At 39.7% G+C, this 21,079-nt stretch overlaps 1 protein-coding gene across 1 annotated transcript in view; it reads right to left on the bottom strand.

Annotated features, from left to right (window-relative positions):
- Positions 1-18,426: 18,426 nt before the first annotated feature.
- LOC136881941 (uncharacterized) overlaps positions 18,427-21,079 on the bottom strand; it is a 478,253-nt gene continuing 475,600 nt past the window's right edge. The window contains exon 12 of the transcript XR_010861050.2: positions 18,427-19,493. The gene's annotated coding sequence lies outside the window, so the exon portion shown is untranslated. The remainder of the gene's footprint in view (positions 19,494-21,079) is intronic.

The raw sequence follows: 21,079 nt of genomic DNA, 5'->3' as shown, positions 1-21,079 counted from the left end.
ACAAAACAAAAAAGAAGATCATTTGTTTACAAAATTAATTTAGTGTGATCAAGAAACAGGTTTATAAGTTTAAGTATATCAGAAGAAGGTTCGAATAATAAACAAGAAACACTTGTTGGCAAAGGTATGTGTAATTGTACTAATTGCTTGAATAAGATATATTGGGAGGAAGAATAGTGGGGACATTGGAAAAGCAGATGTTTACTATCGCCTTTGGGGTTTCCACATATACAGTGAGGGAACTCGATAGCTGCAGTCGCGTAAGTGCGGCCAGTATCCAGTATTCAGGAGATAGTAGGTTCGAACCCCACTGTCGGCAGCCCTGAAAATGGTTTTCCGTGGTTTCCCATTTTCACACCAGGCCATTAATTTAAGGCCACGGCCGCTTCCTTCCCACTCCTAGCCTTTCCCTGTCCCATTGTCGCCATAAGACCTATCTGTGTCGGTGCGACGTAAAGCAACTAGCAAAGAGATGTTAAAACGGTATTTATATGCTGGGAGTAGTGCATGATTAAAACGTATAATATTGATAATATGTCATCGTGTGTATGAGCCTTTTAGATACCAAGGTTTCAGTGGAATATTTGGTTGTAACTGATAATAGAATTGTCCTTTCGTATGTGAGGTATGTTGCCACATATTCTGCCAAGCTTGTAAAGCGTCACGTTTTAAAATAGGAAAATAATCAGTAAGAGGAGTCTCTATCTTAAGAGGTTCTGAAGGGGAGTTACTAGCGTCTTTCTTGGCAAGATCAGCTTTGTCATTACCAGGGTGCGCTGAATGCCCTTTTATCCATATTAAAGTAAGATAGATACCCGAACTATCGAGTTGATATAGAAGGTGTTTAACATTATATAAATATCCATTATACGACTGTATATTGATACTTAAAGCTTGTAGCATGCTTTGGGAGTCAGTAAAAATGTTTACTTTTTTGAAGGAATTTTGTTGGACATATAATAATGCTTGCCTAATTGCAAAGAGTTCAGCTGTAAAGATAGAGACATTATTCGAGAGATGATACTGAAAGCTTGTAAACGTATTGGAGTCAAAAAAGGCCGTGCCTACGCCTCGCTGGGATTTCAATCCATCTGTATAAATGTTGATGTCACATCCGATTGACGAGATTTTGAGCTTCTTATTCGACGAAGTAAATAATGAGGTACTTATTGAGCAAATTGGGGTAATGGATGAGGAAGTAATAATAATATGGGGAATAAAGTTTAAACTATCATAAGGAAAAGAATGCATTGGTAACTGAGGAGAGCATAGTAATGAGAAGCGAAGAAAATTCATCTCAACATAAGCCTGATATAAAGCAGGAGTTCTTCCGTTTTTTGGAGGGCGTTGGTGATAGTATTCGTGAAGAAGTTGCAGCTTCAGTATAAGGGTGGAACGGGATAGGGCGAGGTGTTTCAGGATATATATATATTTTTGGCAAGCATTAGGCATCTAATAACAAGGGGACATTCACTTGTTACGACAAGTAGCGCATTAGTGGGAGTTGTTTTTAGGGCGCCGATGCAACGTCTTAAGGCTTGATGTTGGATTACATTGAGTTGAGATAATGTGGTTTCCAACGCAATATCAATAATATGAGCACTGTAGTCCAAATATGAGTGTATAGTTGCCCGATAGAGCATTAACGTAATTGAGGGTTCTGCTCCCCACTGACGCCTCGTTACCGTTTTCAGAATTTTGAGATAACTATCTGCTTTTCGTCGTAAGGTCTGTATGTGTTGTTTCCAAGTTAGATTACGATCGAGAAGTATGCCTAAGTAGGTATGGTGAGTGGTGAAAGGAATACTGAAGCCATCAAAGGAAATAGGACTATTATCGAATGAGCGTTTGTGTGTGAATGCCATTGCGGCGCACTTTGAAATAGAAAGTTGTAGGTTATGTGTGTTGAACCAAGTTAATATTTTGCTCATGAGAGTTGCTATTGCTTGTCTGCATTCATCTTTTTTTTTTTTTTTTTTTTTGCTAGGGGCTTTATGTCGCACCGACATAGATAGGTCTTATGGCGACGATGGGATAGGAAAGGCCTAGAAGTTGGAAGGAAGCGGCCGTGGCCTTAATTAAGGTACAGCCCCAGCATTTGCCTGGTGTGAAAATGGGAAACCACGGAAAACCATTTTCAGAGCTGCCGATAGTGGGATTCGAACCTACTATCTCCCGGATGCAAGCTCACAGCCGCGCGCCTCTACACGCACGGCCAACTCGCCCGGTCTGCATTCATCAATGCTTGTATATGTAACATAGATGACAAACTTGTCAGCAAAAGCTAAAACTCTAGCAAACGGTGTTATGACCTGTTCTAAGTCACTCATATATACAGCAAATAATATGCTGCTTAATATTGCACCTTGAGGCAAACCATGTGTCATGTGATGTCTGTCGACTCGGAATATGGTATTGTGGTGATTTAATTGTTAATGTGCAATACGAAAATAATTGATGCAGCATAAATAGGAATTTGAAAGGAAATTCCTTCGCAGCCAGTTTTTCCCATAGGAGATGTAATGGTACCGAATCATAGGCACCTTTTATATCAAGAAATATAGCAATAGTGCTATGTTTTCTCCAGCGGGATAGCAGAATATCAAGAAGAAGTATATTAATTGGATCTTGGGTATTACGACCTTTTGTGAAGGCATACTGGAATTTGAGAAAAAGATTGTAATAGTCTAACAACCATACTAGTCGCCGTAGTATGATTTTACAAAAGGTTTTGCGTATGCAAGAACTCAGTACTATTCTGCAGAAATTCTCGGGGGTATCGGGAAGTTTATGTGGTTTCAGTATGGGTTTTAAATGAAAATCGTTCCATTGAGTGGGGATGCGTGCAGTGTGTAAAATATCACTATCATAATTAAGGAGTAGAAGTTGTGCCTGAGGTGGAAATAGTCGAAGCATGGTGTAAGTTATAGAATCCGGAACGGGGGAAGAACTGTTTGCAGATAACAGCACAGCTCGTAGTTCATTTAATTGTATTGGTTGTACTAAAGTAGAAAAATGAGGGTGCGTCGTGTAGGAGGGGGACGGGAGTTGAGGTACCGTATAATCTGGCGTGAGTGAATTAAGAAAGGAACAGAGAATGTCTCGCGGTATAGGTAGTTGTGATTGATGATGAGAGGCTCTTGTAATCATTCGTATAGCATTCCACAAATGGGTCGCCAGGACATGAGAAGTTAATGATGATATGTACATTTTATTTCCCTGAAATATCATATTCCATGAAGAATTCATGTGGCCATGCACATGTTTTCCGTTTGATCAGAAGTCGATGCAATATGGCTGCCGCACCCACCCCCGCCCGAGTGTAAACAAACGAGTAATTTAGCAGTGATATTGAGCAAATGCTCTTGCTTTATGATGAAAGTGAAGACAAAAGTGACAATTATTCTTCCAAATTGAGTGATGAATTCCGCGATGACAGACACAAATATGAAGAAACTGTGGATGTTCAGACCGACTGGAGAGCAGCGCAACAAATTTGATTTTACCGGCAGTAAATCATGCTAACTTTGGAGATAATCACGAACCATTGACAATATTTGAACATTTTCTAAGTGATGAAAAATTATCTGAAATTTTTTTAAAAAATTCGCAACACGTGGAAAAATAATGCTCAGTTAAGGGGTTAATAATAAACTAATAAGTGAACAACACTTTTTCTGACAAGGACACTGCATCTATGTGTCTACTAAACAAAATAGACTTTACCACCTTGAAAGTTCTGGTGGCAACTGGGAAGCTAGGGAAGCTGCATCCCATATTTTCACGTTCTGCTTGTTCGCGTGAGGTTGCCCAGCTTGAGGGAATCAATAGTTGTATGGCTGGCTAGAATAATGTTGTAAGTCCCTTTTTGACGAAAGCGAGTTTTTTGCAGAAAAAGGTTGTAGCACATCTCTTCCAGCAAGTGGTTCTATCTACTTGCCAATATGCCCACTACTTCAAGGGGTATAGTGTTTGAATTTAGCTGTTGAGCGGAACAACATAGTAACGCATATAAGATGGCAGACGATGCCTTGAGTGTGTCATGTAGTGTTATAAACTGCATAAACAGAAAGAGAAAACGTCAGATCTACATCACGAAATGGAAGGACAATGCACGTAAGGCACTAAAGGATCAGGAGAAAGAATATATTTCGAAGAAAACTGTTGTTAAACCAGCTGTGAAAGGTCCTGAACCAATGAGACGAATAAGGCTAGGAATAAGCTAGAATAAGCCTTTAAGAAAAAGCTAGGAAAACAACAGATAGGGGATATGCCACCTGGGTGACAGCCCTAAATGCAGATCAGTAGTGATTGATTGACTGAAGGTTGGATGTCAGTGTACAGACGGAGTAGTACAGTAACATAGCACAGTGAAATGAAATGGCGTATGGCTTTTAGTGCCGGGAGTGTCCGAGGACATGTTCGGCTCACCAGATGCAGGTCTTTTGATTTGACACTCGTAGGTGAGCTGCGCGTTGTAATGAGGATGAAATGATGATGAAGACAACACATACACCCAGTCCCCGTGCCAGCAAAATTAACCAATTAAGGTTAAAATTCCCGACCCTGCCGGGAATCGAACCCGGAACCCCTGTGACCAAAGACCAGCATGCTAACCATTTAGCCATGGAGCCAGACACAGAGCAAAGTAGTCGCAAAAGGTGGATGTTCCCTTACTCCTCGCTCTTGTTACTGTGTCATCAGGAAAACTCTAACTTTTTACCTTCAACAACAACATCAACAGTGACATTTTCAACATACAGCAGCTGTTACAAAACAACAAAGGATGTTCCCCTCCACTTCTCGGCAAATTGCCTTACCTGCAAATTGCCTTAACATTGGCACTTTCACAAGATCGTCAAAATTGATACATGTTTTTTATTCTTCATTGATGATTCGACTACAAATATATGAACATTTTTTTAACACTTTTTTTACGTCCACAGTAACAACATAAGAACTTCATAGTATTCCTCAACTTCAGTTTTTTTATATATTATCTTAAAGCTCTGCTCGAGATTGTACAAATACACCACAATTATTTGTGACCTGGCTCCTAGGATATTCTTTAAATTTCAACATGATTTTATGACATATAACCCATGTCAACCGTTTTAAGTGTGTTTAAGGCAGATTTCATGTTTTAATATCCTTTTGATCTATTTATTTACTTTAAACTGATGATGATTCCAAGAGGATCGAAACCAGTTTTCATGCAATAAATGTTATATATTATATAAAGTGTTGAATGGTGGAACATCCCTCAATTGATTCCTAGTATAATAGTCAAACGTCAACACGGAAATGAAAATTATAAATTATGATATACCTTGAAAGCGAAACTCATCCTAGGAAGGCAGAATCAGTATATCCCTTTCAGACCTGAAAGAAAACTGGAGGTGTGAATTTTTGTTTGTACGTCAAAAACTGACTAAAATGCTCTTAAATACATATATTTTTAGTTTATTCTACAAAATAAAAATTAACATCTGAAAAAAAGCACCCGCACAATTGTGCGTGTCAGGACTTACTTCACTACTTACAAAAAGGAAAAATTACCTCAATGCATGTGAATATACACTGATTGACAGAGCAAATGCAACACCAAGAAGGAGTGGTCAGAACATTATGCCAATTGCAGGGTAGACTGACGTCACTGAGGTATGCTCATGATGTGAAATGCGCCGCTGTGCTGCGCACGTAGCGAACGATAAATGGGACACGGCGTTGGCGAATGGCCCACTTTGTACCGTGATTTCTCAGCCGACAGTCATTGTAGAACGTGTTGTCATGTGCCACAGGACACGTGTATAGCTAAGAATGCCAGGCCGCCATCAACGGAGGCATTTCCAGCAGACAGACGACTTTACGAGGGGTATGGTGATCGGGCTGAGAAGGGCAGGTTGGTCGCTTCGTCAAATCGCAGCCGATACCCATAGGTATGTGTCCACGGTGCAGCGCCTGTGGCGAAGATGGTTGGCGCAGGGACATGTGGCACGTGCGAGGGGTCCAGGCGCAGCCCGAGTGACGTCAGCACGCGAGGATCGGCGCATCCGCCGCCAAGCGGTGGTAGCCCCGCACGCCACGTCAACCGCCATTCTTCAGCATGTGCAAGACACCCTGGCTGTTCCAATATCGACCAGAACAATTTCCCGTCAATTGGTTGAAGGAGGCCTGCACTCCCGGCGTCCGCTCAGAAGACTACCATTGACTCCACAGCATAGACGTGCACACCTGGCATGGTGCCGGGCTAGAGCGACTTGGATGAGGGAATGGCGGAACGTCGTGTTCTCCGATGAGTCACGCTTCTGTTCTGTCAGTGATAGTCACCGCAGACGAGTGTGGCGTCGGCGTGGAGAAAGGTCAAATCCGGCAGTAACTGTGGAGCACCCTACCGCTAGACAACGCGGCATCATGGTTTGGGGCGCTATTGCGTATGATTCCACGTCACCTCTAGTGCGTATTCAAGGCACGTTAAATGCCCACCGCTACGTGCAGCATGTGCTGCGGCCGGTGGCACTCCCGTACCTTCAGGGGCTGCCCAATGCTCTCTTTCAGCAGGATAATGCCCGCCCACACACTGCTCGCATCTCCCAACAGCCTCTACGAGGTGTACAGATGCTTCCGTGGCCAGCATACTCTCCGGATCTCTCACCAATCGAACACGTGTGGGATCTCATTGGACGCCGTTTGCAAACTCTGCCCCAGCCTCGTACGGACGACCAACTGTGGCAAATGGTTGACAGAGAATGGAGAACCATCCCTCAGGACACCATCCGCACTCTTCTTGACTCTGTACCTCGACGTGTTTCTGCGTGCATCGCCGCTCGCGGTGGTCCTACGTTCTACTGAGTCGATGCCGTGCGCATTGTGTAACCTGCATATCGGTTTGAAATAAACATCAATTATTCGTCCGTGCCGTCTCTGTTTTTTCCCCAACTTTCATCCCTTTCGAACCACTCCTTCTTGGTGTTGCATTTGCTCTGTCAGTCAGTGTACATATGTACATGATCAAATGTTCTATTTTCCAGTGGGGAGTAATTTAAAACAATTAACTCTTCGTTCAAACATAAGTAAACGTTACCTTTTCGACATTGAGGAGGAGTTTTTACATTACTGCCCTTTTGGCAGCAGCAGCTTGTCGTCAGACCTGAATGAAATCTGGAGGTGTCAAAACGTCAAAAACTTACTAAAATGCTCTCAAATACATGTTTTTACAGTTTATTTTACAAAATAAGAACTATCGGCTGAAAAACAGAACCCACACAATTGCGCGTGTCAGGACTTCATTCACTACTTGCAAAAAATTAAAAATTAAAAAAATTCATCTCAGTACATGTGAATATGCACATGTACATGATCAGATGTTCTATTTTACAGTGTGGAACGATTTTAAACAGTTAAAATCTTACACATTACATTTCTCATGTAGAGTACGAGTTTTTCTTTCTCGGTCCTTTTTGCGACAGCACCCAGCACTCCTGCATACATTGGCTGTAAGGAAACCTAGCCCGCACATATGTGCGTATCAACATTCAAAACCTCATGGTATTACGTACGATGTTGAAGGTTCACAATGTACGTTTGCTACACAATCTACACACTTCATAGATTATATTCTGATTTTCAGTAGAGCGTCTACATTAATAAGAATGCAATAAATAAATACTTACTTTAGGCATTACTGCTTCCCGCCATATTGCTAATGAACTGTATTTTAAAACTCCTCTTCCTTCCCCCTGGTGGTCAAGTACTAAATGAAAACAGCTGAAGTACATGCTACGTGTCCCGCACAAGCACTGCAGTCCGGTCTAGCGCCAAGAAAACGTCAAATAAGCTCAGACATAAATAAAATACGAACCCGCACAATTGTGCGTACACGGTCTGAAAGGGATATAACAAGTTATGGGAAGACACTAACTTAGCAAAGATAAATTCCAATGTTCATGTAGTGTGTGTTGATTTACAAAAGTTCTGTTCTGCCCTGTCCTGACACACTCGAATGTGTTCTACCAAAGGCAACTTTCAACATACAACTGTGCCATCCATAATGTTGATAATAAAGTTTCTATGCATGACTGGGATGAAACTGTAGCTAAATGTGGAGCTAATGAAATTGCATCTGTCACCCTCCACTATATTACTGAAAGGTGTAATCCCTTGACCCCTGGCCAGGAGTGCCATCCCATTGTTTGGTCTGATAGGTGCATCAGCCAAATTAACAACTGGAAAATCCACTTACTCATAGCTTCACAATATTTCAGTCAGATAGATTGGAAGTTCCTCACTAGTGGTCACAGTTTCCAGCCATGACAAGGATTTCGCACTTGGGGAGAAAAGAAAAGCCACAGCACAAGTTTACCTCCCCTTTCATTGGGTAGAGGTTAGCAAGGCCAAGCAAATCGTTTGAAGTCATTCATATGCAACAAGAATACCTTAGAGAGTTAGGGACTGCAGAATAGAATCTTCTTTATTCCTCGTGCTACGGCGGCTGCTGGCGTACCCAAGCCTCCCTTGCCGGGAGTATACAACTCTCTGTCTCAAGATTGAATATACCTTAGGTTGGAAACTAGTTGACTGCCATTCGTGAGTTTCATTTTCCTTCACTGCCGACTGCAAACCTCCCTTGCATTCTTGTAGCACCGTCTTCGATTCCAGCCTCCAGTAAATTATCTCTGTTTTCTACTCGGTCTACTTTAAGTTTGTTGTTGACATTCCTACTGCTAGCTGGAGATGTGGAGATAAACCCAGGATCCGCGGCGGATAGTGCAATCTCAGTTTACCGTCAGAATATCTGCTCTCTTAAAAACAAAATTACTGATTCTTTTGATATTGATGGTTATGAATTTCATGTTTTTGGTCCGTATTGAACTGAGAATAATATATAAGTAATAATAATAATAACGTAAATGTTTCCACCTTTTCAATACAATATATTCACAAAATTACAAAATTATACGGTACTAGTTTCGACCCATCTAGGGGTCATCATCAGCCGTATTGGAGCAAAAATGATCTTTGCTCCAATACGGCTGATGATGACCCCTAGATGGGTCGAAACTAGTACCGTATAATTTTGTAATTTTGTGAATATATTGTATTGAAAAGGTGGAAACATTTACGTTATTATTATTATTACTTATATATTATTCTTTTGATATTGTCGCCTTCTCTGAAAGTTGGTTAACTGACTTTGTTTCAGATACGGAAATCCCTCTTTCCAAAGAGTTTTCCATTTTCAGAACGGACCATGGATCTCGGGGCGGGGGAGTTCTAGCCGTTAAATCCAAATGGCACGCCGACCTACGTACTGATTTAAGTAGTGACTGTGAAGCCATTTGGGTAGAAGTGAAATTTCAGCATTCCAAATATCTCTTTGCTTGCTTTTCAGACCACCTCAATCAACCCTCAATTATTCTGAAAATTTTCTCTCTTCTGTAATGAAAGCCATTAATCTGAATCCTAATGTAATTATACTGGGCGACTTTAATCTCTCTATATCTTGGAAATCCCCTGCCGAAGGTGTCCCTTCTAATAGCCCCGACAAGTGTTATCTCGACCATTATATTACGGGGCTAGGCCTCCAACAGTATGTCCTTGAGAACACCTGTGGGGATAGTCTTCTTGACTACCTGCTCTGCTCCATTGAGCCTTCAGTTATTTCTGTGGGACGAAATATTTTTAAATCGAACCACAAGTCTGTAGAGCCAACATTCTCTATTGCCCTATCCCACCCCTCAAAATGTCATCGACCCTATACCAGGAACTGTGTACCCATGTGGCGAAATGTTGATTGGCAGGCTGTCAGTCACACCCTCTCTCTTCTACCCTGGCACTTGCTGCAAGTGGGTGAAGTCCAAGAAGCAGTGGACCTGTTCTATGACTGGACCCGTGTGGTGATCCATGACCTTGTTCTCACTCGTAAAACATCCGCCAGATGCCCACCTTGGAAGAAAAGTGACACCAAAATTGCAGAAATTAATAAAACGAAAGCCTGGAAAGACTGGAAAATGTCACCTTCTGAAGCCAGCTATAAAACTTTTTCTGACCTTCGCAAACACCATAAACAGATTCTAAAATGGAATTACCAGGACTACATAAACTCTGCCTGCCTAGAAGTGAGAAGTTATAGCAAAAGATTCTGGTCTCTGATAAACAGCAGAAAAAATACAAAGCGTGTGCCAGATACAGTGACTTGGGGTGATAACTTAGCCAGAGGTAGTAATAGACTGGAAATTTTCAACGATTACTTTGCGTCTAATTTTGTTTCACCTGTTCAGTTCCCAGATTTTCCGTGTATTGATTCCGTTCCTTCTCATAGTCTCAGTAATCTTTCCACCTCTGAGTCAGAAGTCTATTCTTTACTTTCCTTCCTGCCAGAAAATAAACCTACTGGTCCAGATGGTCTCCGTCCTATCTTCCTTAAGAATACCGCCACGACTCTTGCCCATCCCATTGCTGTTATATTTAACCGTTGCTTCTTAGCCGGCTACTTTCCTGACTACTGGAAAATCGCTAACATCACTCCGGTTTTTAAATGTGGAAAGAGGTCTGATGTCAGAAACTATCATCCAATTTCTATATTACCCACCCTGTCACTCATCTGTGAAAAGATTATCCACCAGCGTCTTCTTTCTTCATTTCCTTATATATCATCCCAGCATCACGGTTTTCTTCTTGGTAGCTCCTGCCTAACTAATCTGGCTGTTCTTCTCCATCGTGTAACATCTGCTCTTAATGCCGGTTCTCAGCTGGACATGTGCTACATTGATGTTGCAAAGGCTTTTGATACCGTAGACCACGCACTTCTTTCGTATAAACTCTCAGAACGTCTTAATATCCATGGTTGCTTCCTAACTCTCCTGCAGAGCTTCCTCAATACCAGAACTCACTGTGTGGTTCTTGATGGGTTCAGTTCGACTCTTGTTATGGTACACTCTGGCGTCCCACAGGGCAGTGTCCTAGGTCCACTTCTTTTTGTCTTATTTATTGACGATCTCATTAATACTATATCCTCTGTTTCTTGTAAAATTCTACTATTTGCAGATGACTGTAAAATATTCAAACATTTCGATTAATTATCAGACGTAAACTCCTTATAGAGTGGGCTTAACTCACTCTCTGAACGGTGCTCCACATGGCGTCTTAATCCTAATCCTACCAAGTGTCCTCTATTTCAATTACGCTTCGTAAATCCCCGATTCTCCCTCCTCGGTAACCTGTTCCCAACTCTAACAGAACAAAATGACTTAGGAGTGTTGTTTGACAGCAAATTGCTATTTGTCCCCCATATACAAAAGATAACCTCACGAGCAATGTCACTTCTCGGCTTGTTGTATAGATTTTCTGACATCACCGATATCCACGCCCTCTGAGCCTACTATGTTTCTTGCATCCTACCAATTATTGAATTCACGTCTCCTATTTGGTCTCTTCACCCACTAATCTGAATCACATAGACCATGTATAGTCATTCTTCTGTGCCATTGTTAGAGCCAGAGTATCTGATTGTCGAAACTTGAGCAGTAATCAGATACTAGATAAGTTAAAACCTTTGCCCGTTATCTAGTCGCAGGAAAGTAGCCGACCTTAGATTCCTATATAACGCTGTTAACGGTTTATTTCGTTCTCCCGAACCTGCATCCTTCGTTTCCTTACAGGTTCCAAATCGCAAAACCAGGAATAATCTGCCCCTTCATATTCCGTATTCCCGCCTCTCTCTCGTTCAAAGAAGTTATTTATCCGCGTACCAACCTTCCTTAACTCTTTATCTACTGACAGGGACTTGGAAGTTTTTTCTTCGTATGCCTCCTTTAATCGATTCTTCCTTAACTTAACCTAGTTCATTTTCTTCATATTCCTTTTTTTTTCTCTTCTTATTTCTGTCTTCTATTTTGTACATAATGTAATATTCATTTATTTATTTATTTATTTATTTTTTACTGTAATATACCATTACTTATGTGTTATATCTGTATTTATCTTACTGTGCCTAGCTATAAGTTCTTCTCTTCGTTTTACGTTCAATCTGCAATTTTCCTCGTTTCTTTTGCCTTTATATTTTGTTCTTAATTGTTGTGTCTCTATTGTTTTGTTGGTTTTTAATTTTTTCCTCTATTTATATCATTATGTTTTTTCCTCATTGTTCTTCAACTTATTTTTTATGTTTGCCTTGTGCTATCTACTGTAAATATATTTTTCCTTTGCAGAACTCTGTAATTCGGCCTCTCGCTGTTTTGGTTTCCCAAACCAACCAACCAACCAACCAACCAACCAACCAACCAACCAACCAACCAACCTCAAGATAACAGCAGCTGCTTGGTGTCAGTTCAATTCTGACGATCCTTTGTCCCTGAAAATGCGAAAGAGTCATGACATATTGTTATCATGGACATTATTTTCTCTGAAAAGAAGCAAACGTTCAAAGAAGAGGACAGTAAATCATATTTCACTTGCTCGCTTTCCTCATGCGTGCCATGATCCTATTCCATTCACAAAGGAGAAGAAAAACAATTGCATTGGAAAGTCAATTTTTCTTCCTCCTGGACAAGGTTACTCTGAATTCTATCATGGACTAACATCACAGTAAAGAGGTTAAATGAATTATTTTCTGTGGAATGGTGATATTGTATGCCTAAAAGTATTACATATAACAAGCTTTAACAGCTTCATTTTAGATGAAAACCCATATTGACTATAAAATTAAGCAGTAAATATTGAACACGTTCAGTGTGGATCACGCGCTGGGTGCGTGACGCTACTTTATAAGCAAGTGCGGAGCACGCGCATAGCCCGTCATGGGACGGTAGCTAGTAAATGTAAATCACAGGTTTCTTGCATGGTAAGAAAGGGTCTGATTGTCATCTCACACATCGTGTAAGTCCAATCTACAGTACTAGCAGATTCGTCTGTAGCCATATTTGCGCATGTGTATTCCGTTTCCCGCGTATTTTCTCTCCAGAGTTATCGTCATACATCATCATTCATTTATGGGATCTTTGAGCAGCAAGACCACTTCAATGCGAGGTAAGACACTGCATTTTCTGTTTATTATTACTTCAAGTGAATTATGAGTGATTCTGCTTTTGAAATTAATAAATTATATTACTGCAATATGTTCAGTAAAAGAACGGAACTTGTAATTGTCATTTACTCTTGCATCATATATGTGTATAATACGAAAGAAACTTCTAATTGAAATAACGTGCAGTAATCATTTTTGATTGAGTCATGATGCTTATGTTATAGTTTTATTTCTATTCTTTTCAGATGGCCGACAATGTGGCTCCTTCAATGTCATGAGACCCACCCAATTAGCCAAAGTGTTTCATTTCTGTTTGTCAAATTTTGTAATAGAGAAGTGTAAATATGAATATATTTATGTCTGCAACATACTTTATGCATTTGTTTGCTATTTGCGGTAAATAATGCATAGTAATCTACCAATGCGTGTGGCGCGTGATCTGTCTGGTGACCAGTATTACTCCTCGATTTCAACCACTGTGTTGGTCATGCACAAGGCACGTGAGTGGGATAAGTCCACGAGTTCGATAGAACTTGTCCTACCAACGTACAAAACTTCCATAATTACAACTTTTAAAGAGTCCCACACAAATATTTTGTTCAGGTTGGCGGGTATGTCATGCTCTGCTAATATGCGGTGAACTTGTTAAGAGTAACTCAAATATTATATTTAAGTGGTCTGCCTATTCAATATATATATATATATATATATAATTTATTAAATCTAGCACATGTTTCTTCCCCTGAGGGACATCATCAGCTAGAATAAATCACACAATGTATCAGATACAAAAATTACATTACTAGATTGGTAAGACAAATTAAAAACATTTTTATACACAAGGACATTTAAAATAAATTATTAGCAAACTTTGTTAAAGTTTCCTATATATATTGACTGTATGACTTGAAACTTTAACAAAGTTTGCTAATTTATTTTAAATGTCCTTGTGTATAAAAGTGTTTTTAATTTGTCTTACCAATCTAGTAATGCACTAAAGGATCAGGGGAAAGAATATATTTCGAAGAAAGCTGTTGTCAAACCTGCTGTGAAACGTCCTGAACCAACAACTAGAATAAGGCTAGGAATAAGCTAGAATAAGCTTTCAAGGAAAGGCTAGGAAAACTTTTTTTTTTGCTGGTTGCATTACGTCGCACCGACACAGATAAGTCTTATGGCGACGATGGGACAGGGAAGGGCTAGGAATGGAAAGGAAACGACCGTGGCCTTAATTAAGGTACAGCCTGGTGTGAAAATGGGAAACCACGGAAAACCATCTTCAGGGCTGCCAACAGTGGGGTTCGAACCTACTATCTCCCGAATACTGGATACTGGCCGCGCTTAGGCGACTCCCCTAAATGCATATCACGGGCCTCTGTAGTCGAACCAGACAGCCAAGGCAGCAGGTATTGCCTGGGGTCCAATGTCGGACAATACGGACTGACTGAGGCAATGAGCACCAGGACTTCCTTCCTCAAATCGCCTGCAATAGCATGTACCCCATAGCGTGTACAGAGCGTTGATAAGAATATATAAAGAAATACAAATAAAACTGTACCGTACATTTAAACTGAACGCCTTTTAGAAGGCCATCTGTAATATGAACCTTGAACTGTGTATCAGAAGAAGTTTCAAACTTTATCTTCGGATGTCTCTATTGTCAACTTATGTGCCTCCTCTGGCGGGAGGATGGACAATGAATTTTCAAAAAAAATTGTATTTTGAGGTTTTCTAAACTGAAATGTTTGTAGATTGTTTTTTGTGTTCTAAAGTTACTAGCACTTCTATCTCTTTCTTCTTCATGAAATTATTAGCCAATCAGAAATTTTGGATATTAATTCAATTAGTCAATCAAAATTGAGGGTGTGTACAGGCCTTTGGCCTACAGCATTCTGGAACCTTCCTCTCGGCTATAAAAACTGGGCGCTTTTGGGCCAAGTTGTCTTTTCCATCACTCCAGTCAAGAGGTTTAGAGTGCGTACATAGTGGAGGCAGGGAGTGAGCCTTGCCCTTCATCGGAAGGCCTGCCAGCTCAAGGTAATGGCAGACATCTTTTGATTATGTGATAGTTTCAGAAAGCTGACTTGACGGGAAGGTTTCAAAATTATTTCTTAATGTAAAGTTATTAGGTTCAACATCATCTTCTAAATGTAAATTCTCAAACTAGTCTAAGGACGTTATTCTAACTTAAGGAATAAAGAGTGTTCTCCCCTCTTTTAATTCCCATTTAACTTGCCATTGGAGTGACTATGATTTTATAAAACTTTAAAATTTCTCTCTTCTTTTAGAACTTAATATTTTTCTCCATCTAGTCACCCTCTGTAGTATAGGCTTCGCCTCTGTAACTTAGGGCCATAAGCCCAAATAGGATTTTAAGTGTTTCAGAGTGTCTTTCCAAAGGAGTGGAAGTGTTTGCCTCCTAGCATTATGTTAACAGCTGATATATTGAACCTTTCCTTTTGATCGCTAAGGCCATGTACAATGGGCACTTATTGCCTTATTCATTATTTGAGCCTACGAGCTCCTGATATACTGCTGTTTACCAAAGTTTAAAGTCAGGAAAAAAAAAAAAGGAAAGAAATAAAATTTCCAATTTTAGTGTTTTAAATTATGCTTTGATTGTTTCTCTGTCCACCCATTTGTGTCCGCACCTTCTTACACCTCTGCAACCTACCAAAACACGGTAACAAAAATGATGATAATAATATGCTCTGTTGGGACCTGTGTCGTCAGGCGGATACTAATGCCGGATACACGACGCTCTCACCCGATGGGTTCCGGATACCATCTGGGTTTTCAAGCGTAGTTGCACACGTAAGAGACCCTTCTCCAAGCAGCTCTCGCATCCAATTTGGATTGGTCTACAACAAACCCTCGAGAGGGGACCAATGGCCACATGACCTTTTTAGTTGCCTTCTACGACAGGCAGGGATTACCTATGGATGTATTCAAACCTCCTCCCCTCATGGGGGATACAATTCACGGTTCGAAAGCCACAGTCCATTTCAGAGCCTTTGTCTGCGTCCCCCGCCCACAGGAGTTTTGAAGTGCTGCAGGTAACGTGATGTAAATTGGAAAGATTGAAGACATATAGTGTACATACTATGTATCAGTTAAATTCTTCGATGCTAGATGGCAATCTTTTAGTTTCTGATATGTTACAGGAATCTGGTTGATATAGAGTGATTAAAAATACAAATTATCTAATATGGAATATACCTATTTTCTATTTTTCTGTATGTACAATATTCAATACTAGGAATGTGCCACTCGATCGCCTGCTCGAGCAGGCTCGAGTGCTGATGTTACGAACTGGTGTGTCGAGCTTAGTCAAGCAGCACAGAATTCCCTCATAACGTAGGCTTTCATACGCTGTAAGTGGGACGTGTGTGTTGCGACTCGAGCCACATTTCCGCCTTCACTCATTCTCTTTGGTCTTCACATTCTGGCATTACATTGTAGTCGAGTAATTAGCGATCATTCTACAGAAGTACGGACGTACCACGAGTCATAGTGGACGCATCAGTTTATTAAACCCATATACTGTATGCTCAGAATTGCTTTTTGTTATCAAATTGAACCGACTGCTCGACATGAAGATGAGCGAATGGAAAATTCTAAATTCTCATGGAGGGAATTAGATTTTTTCACCAATAGAGCATGTCAAAAACATATCAGATGTAAGGCTTTTCAGGCATTTGTTCTATTAACCAGCGTTTTGTCTTTGGTCTGACACTAGACTCGTCAGAGTGGGATGTGTCCCTCCATGAGAATTTAGAATTTTCCATTCGGAATTGCTAGGCGGGCAATAATTCCATTGTGGAGATTTCTCTCTCGTATGCAGTTATCAGGCTGTGCCTCATATATAGACTTCTGATAAGCCCACCTGCATACACCCAGCGTCAGTGGCTAGGGTCTGACACATCCCACTCTGACGAGTTTAGTGTCAGACCTAAGACGAAACACTGGTTAATAGAGCAAACGCCTGAAAAGCCTTACATCTGATATGAAGATGACCTAATATTTCTGCGATTTTCCTGTCGTTACTTGGACGCTACTTCCATTTCTGATTTTTCTGATCATTGGATGTTTGATTTTAATAACATATTCTTTTCAGTTTTTTTATAGTGCTATGATACTATTTCTCCTACATGAAGATGTGTTTATATACAATACACCATTGGTATGATGGGACCTTTGATATTTAATTTGTATCCATTCAATTTGTAATGATTTTGCTGCTGTATATCCTAATTAGGAAAAGGGAAGGGGAGGGAGAATAGTAATAATAATAATAAGAAGAAAATTTGAACAGAACTGAAGTCCTGAGTCCAATAGGATATAGGATTTTATACATCTCACAATCCGTAGATATTGCATGTTGGTAAAATGCATCACTAGACACACAGGGCTGGTATTATATTCTTATAATTCTAGTGGATTAGTCAATAATTCAATATATTTTAATATAAACTCCTCTTATTGCCATGAACATACGGTATTTGACATCAAAGAGCAAAGAAGATTGCCACGCAACTGATTTAGTAAAAGGAAATCGCTCGTAGATGGCGGACCATACTCCTGCTCGAGTACTGCTCAACCTACATCGAGCTGTGACGTCATCAGCTCGAGCTGCACTCGAGCCCATTCCTATTGAATACAAATTACGAAGCCAAATTCTTGAAATTTCTTCCTGAGCAGAACTGGAGATATTTGGGTTTTATTGTTAGATTAGTTATGACTAGAGGGGAGAAAGAAGGGAAAGGTCAGATTAGACTTGCAGACAAGCCCCTGGAAGTAGTGGAAACGTTTAAATACCTGGGGAGTGAATTAATGGAGAATGCTCGACTGGATGCTGAGATTAGTAAAAGGATTCAAGCTGGAAGTTGTTTCTATCATAGTGTGTGAAACATGTTGAGGAGTATGATACAGAAGAGTAGAAGAGACAAAATAAGGAATGAGAAAATCCGGGAAGAAATTGGAGTGGAAAAAATGAATGATAGAATAGAGAAGAGCCGACTAAGATGGTTTGGGCACATAAAGCGAATGAGCGACGAAAGAATGCCAAAAAAGGTGATGGAAATGCAAATCCAAGGAAGGAGAGGCCGTGGACGACCACGATTGAGATGGAAGGATACCATCCAACACAGCATTATAGAAAGAAACCTGGACTGGGACACAGTGTTGGAGGAGGAGTGGTGGAAAGACCGAAGAAAGTGGAGAGGAACCATATTTGCCCCTACCCGGCTACAGCTGGATAAAGGGAAATGATGATGATGATGATGATGTTAGATTAGTGCAATTTCTTGATGAATGTAATTGTAGAAGCATGGAACAAACCGTGCAAACAACCAACATTTTTAAAGGTCAGAAATTAAACACGGATCATGTAATATTTTGTACCTTTATTCATATGTAACATACATTTATATTCATGTAAAAATATGTTTTATGTACATGTTTATAAATTAACTCTTTATATCTCATGATAATGTGCAGAAAAAATATATACTTATTTACATTCCTTTTTTGTATATTTCTCAACACATACACACTTCTTTTAAAAGTAATAATATTTAAACATGATAAATCAGAAAAATGAAATGATAAAGAATACTCTTGTTACATGGTTTTTACAACTGTATTTCATGTTAAGAACAAAAACAGCACAACAGATGTGTAACTTAATTCTCAAAATTATTTCCTCTACTTTACAGTGTTGGTTTTGTAGGTGCCACACTTTCTTAAGTAGTGCTCAACCTCCAGTCGTACAAAAATCATTCATATGTATTTTTTTTTCATTGTGCCTGTAAATCATATATACACACAGATTCAAATACACAAGGTCATATATTCAATGTCATGTTGACTTGTTTTTGGACGGAATTGCACAGGCAAAACAACAAATTTAATTTATTCTTCAAATGTTTATTCAGAAACCACTTCTCTGATACTGGTTTTCTTTAGGAAAATTTAAATTTTCTATCACATTAACTTTTTATCTCGACTTAAATGTCTAAAAATAATTATTTCTTTGGCTATTTAAATTCTGTTTGATCTTACATCTTCAAACTTTAAAAGAAAACAGAAAATTTAATTTAATTTTATGCAGTCATGAGACCTTTTGGAAGATTGGTGAGAAATAAAAAACACAAGTGGAATTCTAGACTTTGGTCACACAGCCATGTCATCAGAAGCAGCGACAGCTCTGCGGTAAAAATGGCCCTTCATTTGACCGAGCACAACACGAGCCGTATGCAAGGTCTGTGAATCACTTGGCACTAAAACAAATCTAATTTCATGTGGCGAAAGACCCATCCCTGAGCCAAGGGAATCAACACAGTATTATGAGAGAAACGTCCGGCTCCATGGCTAAATGATTAGCGTGCTCCCCTTTGCTCCAAGAAGTCCTGGGTTCAATTCCCGGTCAGGCAATTCCCCTGGCTCGGGGTCTGGGTGTTTGTGCTATCTTCAACATTAGAATGCATCTTAGGTAGGGTCCCAGCCTCACAGATGCGCAGGTTGTCTATACTATATTGAAACCTTTTACATTATCCTCAAAAGTAAACATGCCAAAGACTAATGATATACTGATATAAGAATTTTAAGTATTTGAAATTAAATTATAGCAATTACCAAATACAAAATTTCCCATTTCCAAGATGATGATAATTAATAAGGAATCAAATTGAAATTTAAGAAGACTACATCAGTGCTAGGGCAAACATGAGAAAGATCCTGCACCAGGCACTCTGGAGGCCACACACCATTGTGAGAGAAATCAAATCAAATCCAGATATAGCAGAGCTAATGCAGCAAGTTTTCACTTGTACCTAACAGCCTGTTAGGAGGCAAATTTACAAACCATTTGTTGTCATATTTGAGTAAAATTTAGGTGGACTCTGTACATTATCAGGTACCTATCTTGGAGATTGAGGGTGAAAACTACAAGAATGGTTATCTCATAGTTGGACTAAGCCAGGATCAAACCCATCAACAGCATTGAAGAGGGGAAGGCTAAATAAAGAATGAAGCTGTTGAATGGTGACTAAGGGTAAGAGGTAAATGAAAGTGATTAGATTTCCAAGGAGACTACACAGACTTGGCTGTAAACAGTAGGAAATAGTTAAGTGTTTAACAAATACATTTGTTTGGGTGCAGCCTATCTTAGGCAGATCCATCTTGGAGAGTGGGTAGGATTTGTTGTGTTAAGTGCTGCATTTAGGTGTAGCAGCGGAATATGTTTGATACTGTGTAAGAGTAACCGCTGTAAGTTCTAGCCCCTGTCATAGACGTTAGCCATACTTGGATTAAAATTCTTTAGTCCAGCTGAAAATTGAACCTGGGACTTAAGGCCAGTGCACTATCCTTTGGCCACAGAGTCTGACATCAAAATGAGGATAAGTAGTTGCCCAGGTCATTCCCAAAATGCTGAAAGGGATAATAGTCTGTGATGAAAACCAGAAATATTTAAGTTTTCTCAAAAAATGCCACTGGCTTGATATCTGCCTATAGTATAACATTTAGTGTTATTAGCTGCTGTCTTTGGAGGTCTGGGTTCCATTCCCGGTACTGCCAGAAGCTTAAGATTGGCAGGAGGGCTGGTATGTGGTTAAAAATGTTACATGCAACTCACCTCCATTGGAGGTGTACCTGTTAATTAAATTTCAGATCTGCTACAGTCAGATCTTGACTTTATTCACTGATATATATGCAATATTTATCATTTTAAGCGATTTCTACAATGTGTTTTGGGTTACAAGGTATTTGTCATCTCAACTTTTGGTGGAAAAAAAAAACAAAAAAAAACACCCCTCTTCAGTTTTCTGTAAACATTAAAAATATTATTAATTAAATAAGAAACTAGAGGGAAACATGAAACATATTCCAGAAACTAAATAATCCTGTACATAATTGCAGTAAATCTTAAACATGTCATTAAATGTTTCCTACTATCCCTCCCTTCTGTAATCAAAGTTATTTTGACCGTGAACAGCAGTACATCCAAACACGTTCTTCTAATGTTCATTAAATTTTTTCAGCTTTTGGAAAAGA

This window comes from Anabrus simplex, chromosome 10, assembly GCF_040414725.1.
Source record: "Anabrus simplex isolate iqAnaSimp1 chromosome 10, ASM4041472v1, whole genome shotgun sequence".
Lineage (NCBI taxonomy): Eukaryota > Metazoa > Arthropoda > Insecta > Orthoptera > Tettigoniidae > Anabrus > Anabrus simplex.
The sequence above is the reverse complement of the archived record's forward strand: the minus strand, read 5'-3'. Positions and strand labels throughout refer to the sequence as shown.